General features: G+C 43.2%; 1 long non-coding RNA gene across 1 annotated transcript; it reads left to right on the forward strand.

Annotated features, from left to right (window-relative positions):
* The first annotated feature begins 2,734 nt into the window (after window positions 1-2,734).
* Window positions 2,735-6,711, forward strand: LOC104871004. Its single transcript, XR_782694.2, has 3 exons — window positions 2,735-2,989; window positions 4,019-4,167; window positions 6,641-6,711. It is a non-coding gene; the product is annotated as an uncharacterized LOC104871004 (long non-coding RNA).
* The last annotated feature ends 5,805 nt before the right edge of the window (window positions 6,712-12,516 follow it).

Here is a 12,516-nt window from a genome sequence, read left to right on the forward strand (position 1 = left end):
CAGGGATATAGAAAGTTCTGCAAACAAAAATAATAGGCAACGTGTTTATGAGAAAAGAAATACAGTATTAGCACACTACTTGGCTCTATATTGAACTCTAGTTATGTTGATATAAAAATCAGCTGATAACTATAACTCCTGATTCCTTTATGCCCAGAAGATTGGGAAGAGGAAACTATACATGATCACCAGTCAAACTGGATAGTGCTAGAAGGTAGATTTGCCTGAGAGAAAGCCTTCAGTCCAAAAGTAAAAAAGCAGCAAAAATAAGAATATTATTGAAAACTATGGGATAAATATGATAACTTTAAAACCACTTAAACTATTGCAGCCATAGGAGGGCAGGGCACAATTTGATCATGTAAAAATATATACATATACTGAAATCTTTAAATTTAAAAGGATAATATTTGTATAAGATTCCCAGTTTCTTTTTTCTGATCTCTTGCATTTGAATGCTGTAGATAAAATTAAATCTTTAAAACAACACTGACAGCATATCAGTGCTGGCTGAGGAGGAGGACGGATATTAATTTAATATCCATTTTGTAGAAAGCGTTCCCACGGGAGAAACACACAGTGAGGTAACAGAATTCAACCCTGTGCACACAGCAAGGCCGCTGGGTGAAGGCAGCAGAGCCTGTGCCCCACTTTGGCAGCCAGGTTGGAGCAGGTAGGGACGGGGCCTTCTTCTTTTAAAATACCCTGTATATGCATTAAAATGCACGACAGTTCTGAAACAGCTGTTGTGCTTACAATTGCTTATGAGAACAATTACTAAATAAAGATTTCTTACAACTCAGTAACAAAATTGACATACTAGAACACTCAGCTTTTCAAAACATACAGAAAAGGTCTATTTATCTCATTTCTGATAGACTTTTAATAGGATAGAACAATATAGAAGCTTTTCAGATTTTCTTGTAAATCTTCAGCAAACTAGTAAAACTGGAATCCCGCGGAAAACTTTTTGTCCACAGTTTGCTAGTGCACATTTTTTTTTAGTAGAGTTTGCAATGCATTTGAGGTCTGTCTTGTGACTGAGGAAAGGATAAATGACTCAGTTTCCAGGGGTCATTTTAACTTCTCAACCATCTGAATAGCATTTAAGAAATGACCTTTTCCAGTGCTAATGAGAGCACTCATTCCTGATGGGAAAAAAGAAGGATTTTTCACTTGAGCAGTTAAAAGTGAGACTTATTTCTTTTTTTTTTTTTTTTTTTTTTTTTTTGGTACCGGGGATTGAACTTGGGTCCTTGCGCTCTCAAGGCAGGCCACTGAACCACTGAGCTAAATCCCTGGCTCAATGAGACTTATTTCTCATAGCAATCCTCTTCCTTTTCCTCTCTTTGGCCAGTATACAAGAGAGAGCCAGTTTCCATTGGCCTTGCAACACTCAGATGATTATAATGAAAACTCTTTTAAAACCCTATATATTTCTCTGTGAAAACAGTATACACACACACACATACACGAATCCCATGTAAGGTAGTCATACCCAAAGTCAGCTACATTAACCTGTCCAGTTCAAAGAAAGATGCAGTGCTCTCTGTTCAAAAAGGAGGAGAAAACTGTACCACTGGAGATACTAAGAAATTATTCTTTCATACTTTCTCCCACAGTCTCTCTTTGACTTCTCATAAGGGTTTTCCTTATATTGTTTAATAGCTTTCTAAATAAAGCCTGAATTTTATTTTATGAATATGAATTTTTCCATCCATCTTTACACTGTGCAATGCCACCTTTAAACCCAAGTGAAGGCATATTTCTGTGTGTATAGAAGTACTAAAATTATACAGTCCATTTTCTCTAGTGCTATACATGCACGTGTATTTTATTCTTACCAGAACAGTGGAAACACGGCACAAAGTCACTCGACTGTCTTCATTTCACTTCTTGATATATGAATATTCTACTCATAATATTTACCTTTGTCTTACTGATGAGTAAGGACGAAGTGGAAGGAAATGAGAGCAGGAGCTCTGTCTTTTGTTTCCTGTTGTATTATTATTTTCAGCACAAATGATTGCTACTGAAAGGAGGCCATAATCAAGAAAGACTATGAAAATGTGCTTGCCTGTGTGGGTCAGCTCTCCTGTTACTGACACAGGATTCCTGACTTGCATAGCTTAAAGAAAGAAATGGCTTATGTGAGTCGTGATTTCGGAGGATTCAGTCCATGGTCAACTGGCTCCAACGCAGAAACATCATGGCAGAAGGGAATGGTGGAGCAAACTCTTCACTCCGCCGAGAACAGAAAGCATAGCACAGGTCAGAGAACCAGAGACAGAGGCACAGAGAGAGACACAGACATGGAGAGACAGAAAGGCAGAGAGACAGAGACACAGACCAAGAAAGAATAGCAGAGACCCTCTGAAGTGTCACTCCAAGTGACCCACCTTCTCTGAGGGGCCGCACATCCTGACATCACATTGAGCCACAAGCACAAGTGGGTTGAGCCACTTATGAGCCTCCTGCCCCAGGTGATCCAACACCCCTCCAGGAGTCCATTATCCCCATCAAGTTGACAACTGAGATTAAGTGACACATTGTCTCCTTGTTTCTTAGAACATCACTGTGCTCTTTCTGCATCCAAAGCATCATCCCATGCATGAGAAAAGTGCCCACAACCTGGAGCGCCAGCATGGACAGTGATGTAACAGGCTACCTTTTACTCACTCTGAATCTTGCTGAATTCCTACCCATTGTGGCATCACCAAAATTCTGTGCCTCTGAGTGAATGGGGCAGCAAAGAATGGATGATGACAACCTCCCCTCATGCCCCCCGGCTCCATCTACAACATGCACAGATCAGTTGTAAGGACTTCAGAATGACCGCATGAGAGCAATGAGCCAGGCGGGACCCTGTCTGAGCAGTGGTTGCTGAGCAACCACATACACAGGAAGTCCACCCTGGCCCTACTGGAAACCCCTGCGTAGTCCCTCAGGAGGATGTCACTGCTCGCAGGCACATTTCCTCTCCCTCCTGGTGGGTAAGATGAAGTGGGGAAGATGCCGGGAAGTATTGTCATAGCACTTTCAGAGGTGCTTTTGATATCTAGCAGCTGTACAAGCACATTAATCCTGACAACAAAAATCCCCAAGGAAACGCTCAGGAATAAAAGTAAAGGGAAGGGAGCTCTAATATTTAAAGTAATGCGTGAGGTCAGTTTTGATAAAACTATATTCCCAGTTTGTTGATCGAGGTGAATGCTCGGTGCTTTTTATGCTTTAAGCTACTGTTCTACTTAGAAGAATGTACCATGGGACGAGCGATATTCATAGGGAAGTCCAGTGTGTTGTGGATTTTTAGTAGCAAGCCTTGGAGCCATCTCTGTGTTCTATAGATAATATCCATGTTTATACTTGTTTAGGTCCTAGTGACTCTGAATTGTGAACCTTAATAAAAAGACCACGAAGCTTTGGAATTTAGCATTTGTCTCAGTACGTATTATGAAATTTGGTGACATGTTTTACTCCAGGCCTGACTCACTGACCATCCAATTTATTGCCTCACAAAGGGTGCACTCTTGGCAGGAGAACGGGTATGACACACTTTTACTGCACTTTACATGAGGGCTAAGGAACGGAGAATATTGTCTTTTTCTCCAATTTTGAAGATTTGTGAGGGCCATGGAATGAGGCTTTATTCTGTGAGCGTTTGGGAGAACTCCTAAATACACCATCTTCCCCAGCAGATACTGAGCTGATTATTCGAACTCTGTGAATGTCCATTCCTCACTGCAAAGATAATGATGCCTCGTTGGTGGGGCTGTTGTGGGAATTAAATGAGGAGCGTGTTGATGACTAAAATGACATCAATAAATGGCAGCATCTTCCTGAGAGGGGAGGGAGGAGTCACAGATGGAAGGAAGGGGTCTTCAGAATCAATGTTTTCCTGGATTAAGATGACAGATTTTGTTCAGTTTTGCTGATAACTAACATTGTAAATGGTCCCGATACATTGCATAACTCACTGTCCTGTTTTGTTTGACTCTTTTCTTCTGGGCTGTGCTAGGAATGGAATCACCATCATTATCAAGAAGCATTTTGTTTTGCACACTACCCCTGTTTTCTATCTGTGCCACTGGATGTGTGCCTCACTGATGAAATTCACAACAGAAATGCTTTGGGGGTCACTGGTACTGACTCACTGAGACCTCACAGGTAGGAGCTGGGAGCCCTAACAGTGCTAGATCTGCATGTACTGTTTGTTTGTGGATTTGCTGGGCTGTTTATTTATTGAGACTTATCTTTGTATGAGACATGTGGGGTGCACATATCAGTGGGGTATAAATCCTTTAATAACTGTCTAGAAGTAGAAATAAGAGATCTATTGAGCATGTGTGTGTGCATGTGCACACACATATATAAATTTAGAAGAAAATCAAAAGCTTTCTCATTGTGAAAATTGTATGATTATGCACCAGAAAATAAGAGCTACGCTGAAGAAATGTTAAATAAAGCAACTTATTAGTTTAACAACAAGCTTTACCACTTCTCAAACTTCTTCTGTAGTAAAGATAACCAGTTAAAGTCTAAATGGAAAATGCCTAATTCATAATGACTTGAAAAAACTTGATTTGTGACAATTCTAATAGGCAGAATTTGGACTTTTTCTGTGGAAGGAATAGGATTTCGAGCAGAGAAACAGGATATAGGAAGACATGGAATGAGAGGTGAACGGGTGCAGCAGAGAATTTTTCTTTAGAGCTCTGTCCTATGGGACTCCCACTAAAATGCAGATTTCTGGGTGATTCAGTAGGTCTGGGATAAGGCCCCAAGAGTTTATGATTTCAGCAAGTTTACAGGTGATGTCAAGAATGTCTATTAATTTATCATACTATTCATGGCGAGGCCTTGGAGTACAGGAAGCACAGCCAGGGCAAAACTACGTTTGAATTTTGTTAAGGAGAATTGTAATAGAAAGCTATGAAATTTACGTTTTATTATGTAGAAAAGAAAGATTCCAAAAAACGACAGATAATTTTTGTCAATGTTGAGCTTTGGTAATTAGCTGGAGTGTTTGAGTTGGATTTTTCCTGAGTTGAACACTGTCTTTTAGAGAATGATGAATGTTTTCCTTCTCCAGCCACTGCAGAAACTCTTGGTGCCTGCATGGCCTGGGACCTGGCTCCTTAACAACCTCCAGTCCTATTGGACATTTGAGAATCCCTGTAGTGTACAGGCCTCACCGGGAAAGGGCTTCAGGAGACTGTACTGCAGTTCTGCTGTCGTGGATAGAGGAAAGGGTATCATGAAGTCAGTTAAAAATGGAAGTGAAAAGAAACTAACACGGCATCAGCATGGTCAGGTTGGATTTGTATTATTGTGAGCACAAGGTTGGCTTAGAATTTAACATCTGATTCCTGCCCCTTCGCCACCTGTCTGGCTTATGCACATCTATGCTTCCATTTGTTTAACCGGAAATGCGTGGCGCCCTGACTTCCTGTTTGCCCGCAGCCTCTCATGCTTATCACAAAGTCCAGTCAGGTCTACATCTCAAGCATCCTGCAAATCTGCCGCTGGCCTCTGCCCCATCGGTTTCCTTTCCACCCCAGGTAACCCTTTCGCCCGCCTCTGCCAGGGCAAGAGCTGGCATCACGATGCAGTTCTCTGAAGATTCATGGCCTGGTGTAATTTGCAGACACATGAGAGCTGAAGTAATATGCTAGGAACATGTAATGGAAAATGCGTATTTTTACCTTATGCAGACAGGTCAGATTTCTACTCAGTCTCACCGTATACAGTTCCATCCTAGAGGTAGAAATCACCACCACCTGACTACTTTTTGAAGAAATGTAAAGTATTTTGTATTTTTTCCTTCCCGTGAAATAGAATCAGGTAAAATTTATATTTTTAAAGGAATATTGCCACCATACACATATTGAAGTCCCTGAAGTGTTTCGGTCATTATGGTGAAAATGAAAAGGGCAGATGACCTCAGCTGTCGTTAAATTTTCCAGCCTTATTTTCATCAGTCCAGGATTGCGGGACGTAATGACTGCAGGCACCCTGAGGAGCACAGCTGAGTTCTTTCTGAGTCCCCTGCTTCCTCCTCCCTCACCTCCCCTCCATCTCTTCGTTCCCTTCCCATTTGCAAAAAACCTGTCTCGCTGTTTTCTCTTGTCTTTTATTTTGCTCTTTAATTTATTTATACTTTGGGCCTCTCATAGGGCAAACTGTGTGAAAATCAAGCTTATGTGTCTGCTTTATTTCACTTAACAATTCAGTCTTCAAGTCTCATCTATTTTCCTACAAGTGACTCAGATTCGTCCTTTTTTTGTAGCACAGCAGTACTCCGCTATGTATAAATGTCACATTTCTATATTAGCTTTTTAAAATTTCCTCCTTTACAGATGCCTCATGCTTTTCTTCTATTAATTTCCCCATAAGTAGAGTTTCTTCTGAATATTTACATATCATTCTAATTCCATTTGCTTCCAAATATTAGTATTTGTCTTAGAAGAAAACATATTCTTAATACTGGTGCTTTTTAATAATGGCGATGATTTTTTTAACATAGTTCAAAATACTTAGCTATCTAGTATAGTGTAAATTAAATATCTAGATGATTTACTAAATTATATTTAAATTGAAATTAGAAGTGCTAATACCGTATGTTCACATCTCCACACAGCTATATTATGAAAAGATTCACCTTGCCCCACATTAATGAAGCCAGCCTCGGAGGCACCTGGGAAATAAATGGCAAAAATAAAGTGATCATGTATGTTCATGTATGTTCATGTTTACTTTATGTCTACACACAAACGTGTGTGCACGCACTCCGTATTCACACTAGATTTTAACACATGAAATTCAACACTAGAGCAGGCAAACTTGCATCAGCATGGACCTGACATTGGTACAAGGCCCTTTGTCTTAGGGCTGATATCTTGGCAGCAGCCATGCTGTGGACCTATGTCCAGACCCTTCAGTCCCTGCTCTTAAGAGAAGCCTCCACTAGCAGGATTCTCTTCCTCCTTTCAGGAGAATCCATGGCAACATCAATCTCAATTATTTTTGAAAAGCCTGACCTTGAAGGTGTTTCTATGCAATGTTGTTCTTTGCCTAATATTCCTGGCATCATATGCATCACTACATTGTCCTTCTTTTGCTAAAGGCAGACTCGTTTTCTGGGAAGTAGAAGAGCTGGCTAAACGGAGATCGATTCATTCATTGATTCATTGACTCATTTGGCAAACACCGTTGAATACTTGCTCTGTAATAGGCCTGCCTGGGCTACAGAAGGCGACAGGCACTTGGAAGACACCTTCCCCAGCTCCAAGTAGGAAGAGAGGCAGGGCTGGAGGCAGCTGGGATGGGGCCTCGCAGCCCTGGCAAAGTGGCATACCATCTGGGTAATAAGTGCTTGGTGCATTGGCCTTTTCTTTCCTTTGTAGAATACACTTGAGTGTTTCCATCATAAAGAGGGTTTTCAATCAGTCCTTTATCAGGTTCTCTTTCTCAACCATGGACGTGCGTCCCACTCTACTTACAGAACCCAGAGGACTTCAGGTGGTTTTCCTTGGGACTCTTTTCCAAATGTGTCAGACCCACCGTTCATGATTCAGTCCCTTCTCCCCAGCATAGATCTCTGACACTTTCCATGCTGATGAGGAAACGAAGCGTAGTATCCACTCAGACTGTTTATGTACAGATTTGGGGCTCAGAGTCAGGCCAAAGCCCACCCCAGAGTCACCCCCTTTGCCCTGGCGACCATTACACCTTGTCCTTCTCTCATAGCCCTCTGCTTTGTTGACTGACGCTGTTGATTTTGTTACCATACTCTGTGTACAGTCTGTCACATTCTGAATATAATGGGGGAGGGTTTTCTGAGCTTCCCTCTGTTTCTCCATCAAATGTCAGCTCAAGCCTCAGTTTTTATTTCTTTAAAGGCCTAAGAGAAACAAAACAATATTACCTGAAAATTAAGAAGCAATGAAAATGCCTTAAAACTCAGACACAGGAGTTAGAGCCAATGCCCATTTCGCTTGCATTCATGGTTGCAAATCTGAAGAATCTGTCATCCTGCATGACCAGACTGCAGGGAGTTTGCAGTGGGAGAAACCGGTCATTTTCTCCTCCGTGGCTCTTCTCCTGTGAAGTTGTGTCGCGAACTAAAACTGTCCACGTGTACACCTATTTTATGTTACTACCTCTTAGGAACATACCAATGGTATGTAGATGATACAGTGAAAAATTGGAGCAGGCACTTAAAAAATTTAAATATTTTTAATTGGTTTTTTAAATTTTTAGTTTAGACAAGTTAATTATTTTATGTCATTTGGGGGAACACCGTGGCTGTAATAATGCGCATGCACGGTGACATGCTTATACCCACGTGATTGGCATGTCTGTGGCTTCCCATGCTAAGCTTCTCGGAGGACAGTGAGACATTTTAAAGTCTCTTTCCCATTTGGAAACACACAGCACCTTGCAGTTGACTGTGACCGCCGTCTGCCCAGTAGATTGAAAATTTGTTCCCCTTGTTGAGGGAGCCGTGGTCCCCTCCTGCCCATCCGCCTCCTGCCTGCCTCCCTGAGAGGCACAGGTGAGGGACACAGTACAGAGCCTTCCCCAGCTGTGCCTGGCTTGTTTCACTCAGCAGCGTCCTGCAAGTTCATCTGTGTTGTCGCAACGACGAGATGTCGCCCTTGTTAGTGGCCGGTAGTGTTCCGCTGCGTGTGTAGCCCACTCAGCTGCTCACCCAGTGGCCGGCGCTCAGGGGATTCCCTTCCGAGGCCACGACGCACAGGCCTGCAACGGAAATGGCAACTCCGGTGTCTTTGACGTGCTTATGTCAAGCCTCTTGGTTATAAGGACTTAGTTTTTAAAAATGGTAGGAAAGCTCTTCCAAAGAACACTTGGGAAAATAAGAGATAAGCTTCCGATAGGCAGAACATATTTGCAAAGTGTGCCGTAAAGTACTGATGCTCAGAATATTGAAAATTCTTTATAATCCCAGTAATTCTAAACCCAGGGAAGCATGTGTAATGGGCAGTAGATGCAGGTAACTTGCTAGAGGAACACGAAGGAAGCTTGTGGGTGAGGAGACTGCTCTGTGTCATGACTGGGGTGGTTGTGACGCCACTGTGTGTTCGTCCTGTGTCCCTAGAATGACTCGGTAAAAATCATAAATTACACCTGAGCTAACCACACCAGAAATATCAAGGAAAAGCAAGAGTGTTTTCAGACCCTCCAAAAAGCAATGTAAAAAACCAGGTACGATGTAACACCAGCATTTGGAAAGACTAATGTGGGAAGATCCCAAGTTCAAATCCTGCCTGAGCAACTTAAGGGGATCCAAATACAAGAAGAATGGGGCCAGGGATTTAGCTTAGTGACAGAGCCCTTAGGTTTGATTCTGAGAACTCCGGCACACACACAATTAAATACACTATTTAAATACAGCGTTTAATTAAAATGCACTCTCTTAAATGGTAACAAAAATTACCAGTGCTGTGATGGGCTGATCTTAGTTTTACCAACTCCAGATTTAATTCATTTACATGTTTGTCTCAACTTGTTCTCTGGAAACATCACATGAGACACAAAACTTCCTTTAGAGGGCTTCTCGGGAAGAGCTCTCAGGGGACCCTGGCCAGGAGGTGGGTGGCAGGATGTGGTAGGCAAGGACTGTGACCCCGCTGAAGGGGCACTGAGGTGACCTAGGGCCCTGGCTCTGCTGACCCTTCGGAGATGTGCCCTCCATTACACCTTTCAAGTTTCTCCCCAGTATGTATTTATTCAGTTGTTTTAAATCTTCTGTCATACTTGCTCAGAGGCATGCATGGTAATGTGGGTTAGAAAACAACCTGGACGACCGTCCATGGGTGAGGAGTCGGATAAGCTATTGTACATTCATCGATATTGTGAAAGCATCGGCTGGTACCAGGGGATGTCCGTGTACTCAGGGGTGGAGAAATGCCCATGCGCCTTTGGTGTAAAGGAGCGTGGGAGGGAGTTGAAATTTATCTGCTGAGGATTTCTTAAAGAAACTGAAAGATTCTACAAGAAACCAAAGTGCCTCAGAATGGGGTTTCGTGGAGTCCTATGAACCGGTTTCCCTGGACACCAAGGTTAATAGTGAGACTTTTCACTGCAAACCTTTTCCTATTTTAAAATCTTCAGCTCGGAAGCACGTTATTCAAAAATTAAAAATACAGTGGTACCTCAGTTCATGAATTCTTTTTTTTCCGAGACAGGATACTTTCCATGATTGTGTTCACAAACTGAATTGGACAAGAACCAAATAAAATCCCCCCCATAAGGTCAGCATTGAACCTAACCACTGAATTTGATTTGGTTCTTGGCCAGAATTGTGGAAAGAATTAAATTCATGAACCGTGGTACCACTGTGTATTAATCTGAAAATTAACAATGTAAGGGCTAGGAAAATATCAACTGGACTAGGAAAAAAATAAAAGAAAATGAATCCTTCTACTGGCACCTGCCGTGTCAGGCTGGCATTGGTCCTGAGCCACCTGCTGGAGTACAGGTGCTGGCCACCTCTCCCCCGGTCTCTCCCGCTGTGTCTGCTTCTGTTCCGCTCACCATGGACCAGTCAAGTCACATGGAGCCCTCAGTCCTCCTTGAGTTCTTATCCGCCACAGCCGCAGCTGGGGTCCCAGACATAGCCTAGGAGGCCCCGGGGTCTGGCCACTCTCCCAGCCCACCCAACATCCCTGTCTGGCCCTCCGGCTGGATCTGCATGGCTCTGTCTCCCACTCTTCCCCACTACACAGGCCCTGAATCTCCTCCCATCAGCACCGCAGGATGCCTGCTGCCTTCTCACCCAAGAGCAGGCTTTGTAGATGTTCCCATTGCTGCTGACCCCTCACCTCCTCCAGACTCACAGGAGCCACCCTGCTGTACATGACTTCCTTCGCAGGCAAACACACACTCCCTGCATGTTCGTGCCTCATCACCTCTCTCGCCGTGTGATCCAGGAGCTCCTGACGCACAGCTGCTCTCTCTCTCTCTCTCTCTCTCTCTCTCTCTCTCTCTCTCTCTCTCTCTCTACCAGGTTTTCATAACACCACGACTTAGGGATTTTGCTGATGGTTGCTGAAGTAACAGCAAGGCCCAGAATGACCTGTCCTACATAATAGGCTTGAAAATGGTTTGCATAGTCAGTAAACAATCTGCAAAACCACTCTTTCAGAATATATTGCTTCCCTAGCACGTGGAGACCCCAGCTTAGTCGCAGAAGAAAAGAAGGCCATGCCTTTTCCCATGTTAGTTATCATTTAAGGAAATATTTTGCTATATTATTTTGAAAATGATTTGCAGAAATAGCAAATGATGTCAGTGCTTTTAGTTGCCAAGTTTTATGAGAATTCAGAAATGGAGGTTCAGGAATTTAGCTCAGTGGTTCTGCCACCTGCCTCTCACAAGCTCAAAGTCCCAAATTCAATCCCCAGTACGCGCCGCCAGAATCAGAAATGGATAATTTTAAGCGGGGTGGACAGACGCGTGGATGCGGGGCGCCTAGTAAGTGCTCAGCTCTGATCCTCACGGTGGGAAGGGACGCGCGGTGTGCAGCGCAGGGAGCCCCGCTCTTGCCTCCTCATCACCCACGATCCGTGCTCTCCGCGGGCACCTAGCGCTCTGCCCAGCTCAGCAAAATGATCGTAAGCGGAACTGAATTAGCCGCGAGAGTAATTCTCTCCCGACCAAACAAAATAGAACAGAGCCTACAGGGGCATCACACCCCAAACAAGGAAAGCTATTATAGGAGAATAAAACCAGCAGCTTCTGCTTCTCCTCAGAGGGCATTTCTGTTGTGATTTGTGGGACTTCGTCCATTTTTAATTGATCCATAACAATGGCAGACATCTCCGGGTGTGGCGTGGGATTCAGTTGCACGGCTGTGTTGTGTCCTGTGCAGCGACGGAATCGGGGTAACTGCGTACCCACCACCTCAACCGTTGATCTTTTTCTAAATCTGGGTTGCGAACAATAAAAAAAAGAAATCATTGTCTTGGGGAGAAATTCTTTCTTCTAGCTAGTTTGGAATGTGCAATGCGTTATTGTTAGCTGTAGTTAGCCGACTGTGCTGTACAGAGCGTTAGAATTTATTCTCCTATCTGATATTTATTCTTGCCTCTGATAACCAGTATCTCTTTCCTCCCCAGCACCTTCACTTGCTAGCCTCTAGTAAACATTACGCTACTCCCCACATCTGTGAGAGCAGCTGATGCAGCTTTCACATTTGAGTAAAACTGTGTCGTGTTTGTCTGTTTCTGGATCACTTCACTGAATATAGAATCTTCTGGTTTCACGTTTCTGCAAATGTCAGATTTCGTCCTTTTTCGGGGCTGACTAGTATTCTGTGGTGTAAATGTATCCTGCTTGGCTACATTTATTCATCTGCTGATGGGCAGTTAGTCAGTTGGTTTGCCTCTATTTCTGGCCTGTTTTGAATAGAGCTACCTTCAATGTGGGGGTGCGCATATCCTTTCAACATACTGATCTCATTTCTGTTGGAGAAACATCTAGTCAAGGAAC

The sequence above is a fragment of the Fukomys damarensis genome, unplaced genomic scaffold (genome assembly GCF_012274545.1).
Source record: "Fukomys damarensis isolate Sample0158 unplaced genomic scaffold, DMR_v1.0_HiC HiC_scaffold_4, whole genome shotgun sequence".
Classification (NCBI taxonomy): Eukaryota; Metazoa; Chordata; class Mammalia; order Rodentia; family Bathyergidae; genus Fukomys; species Fukomys damarensis.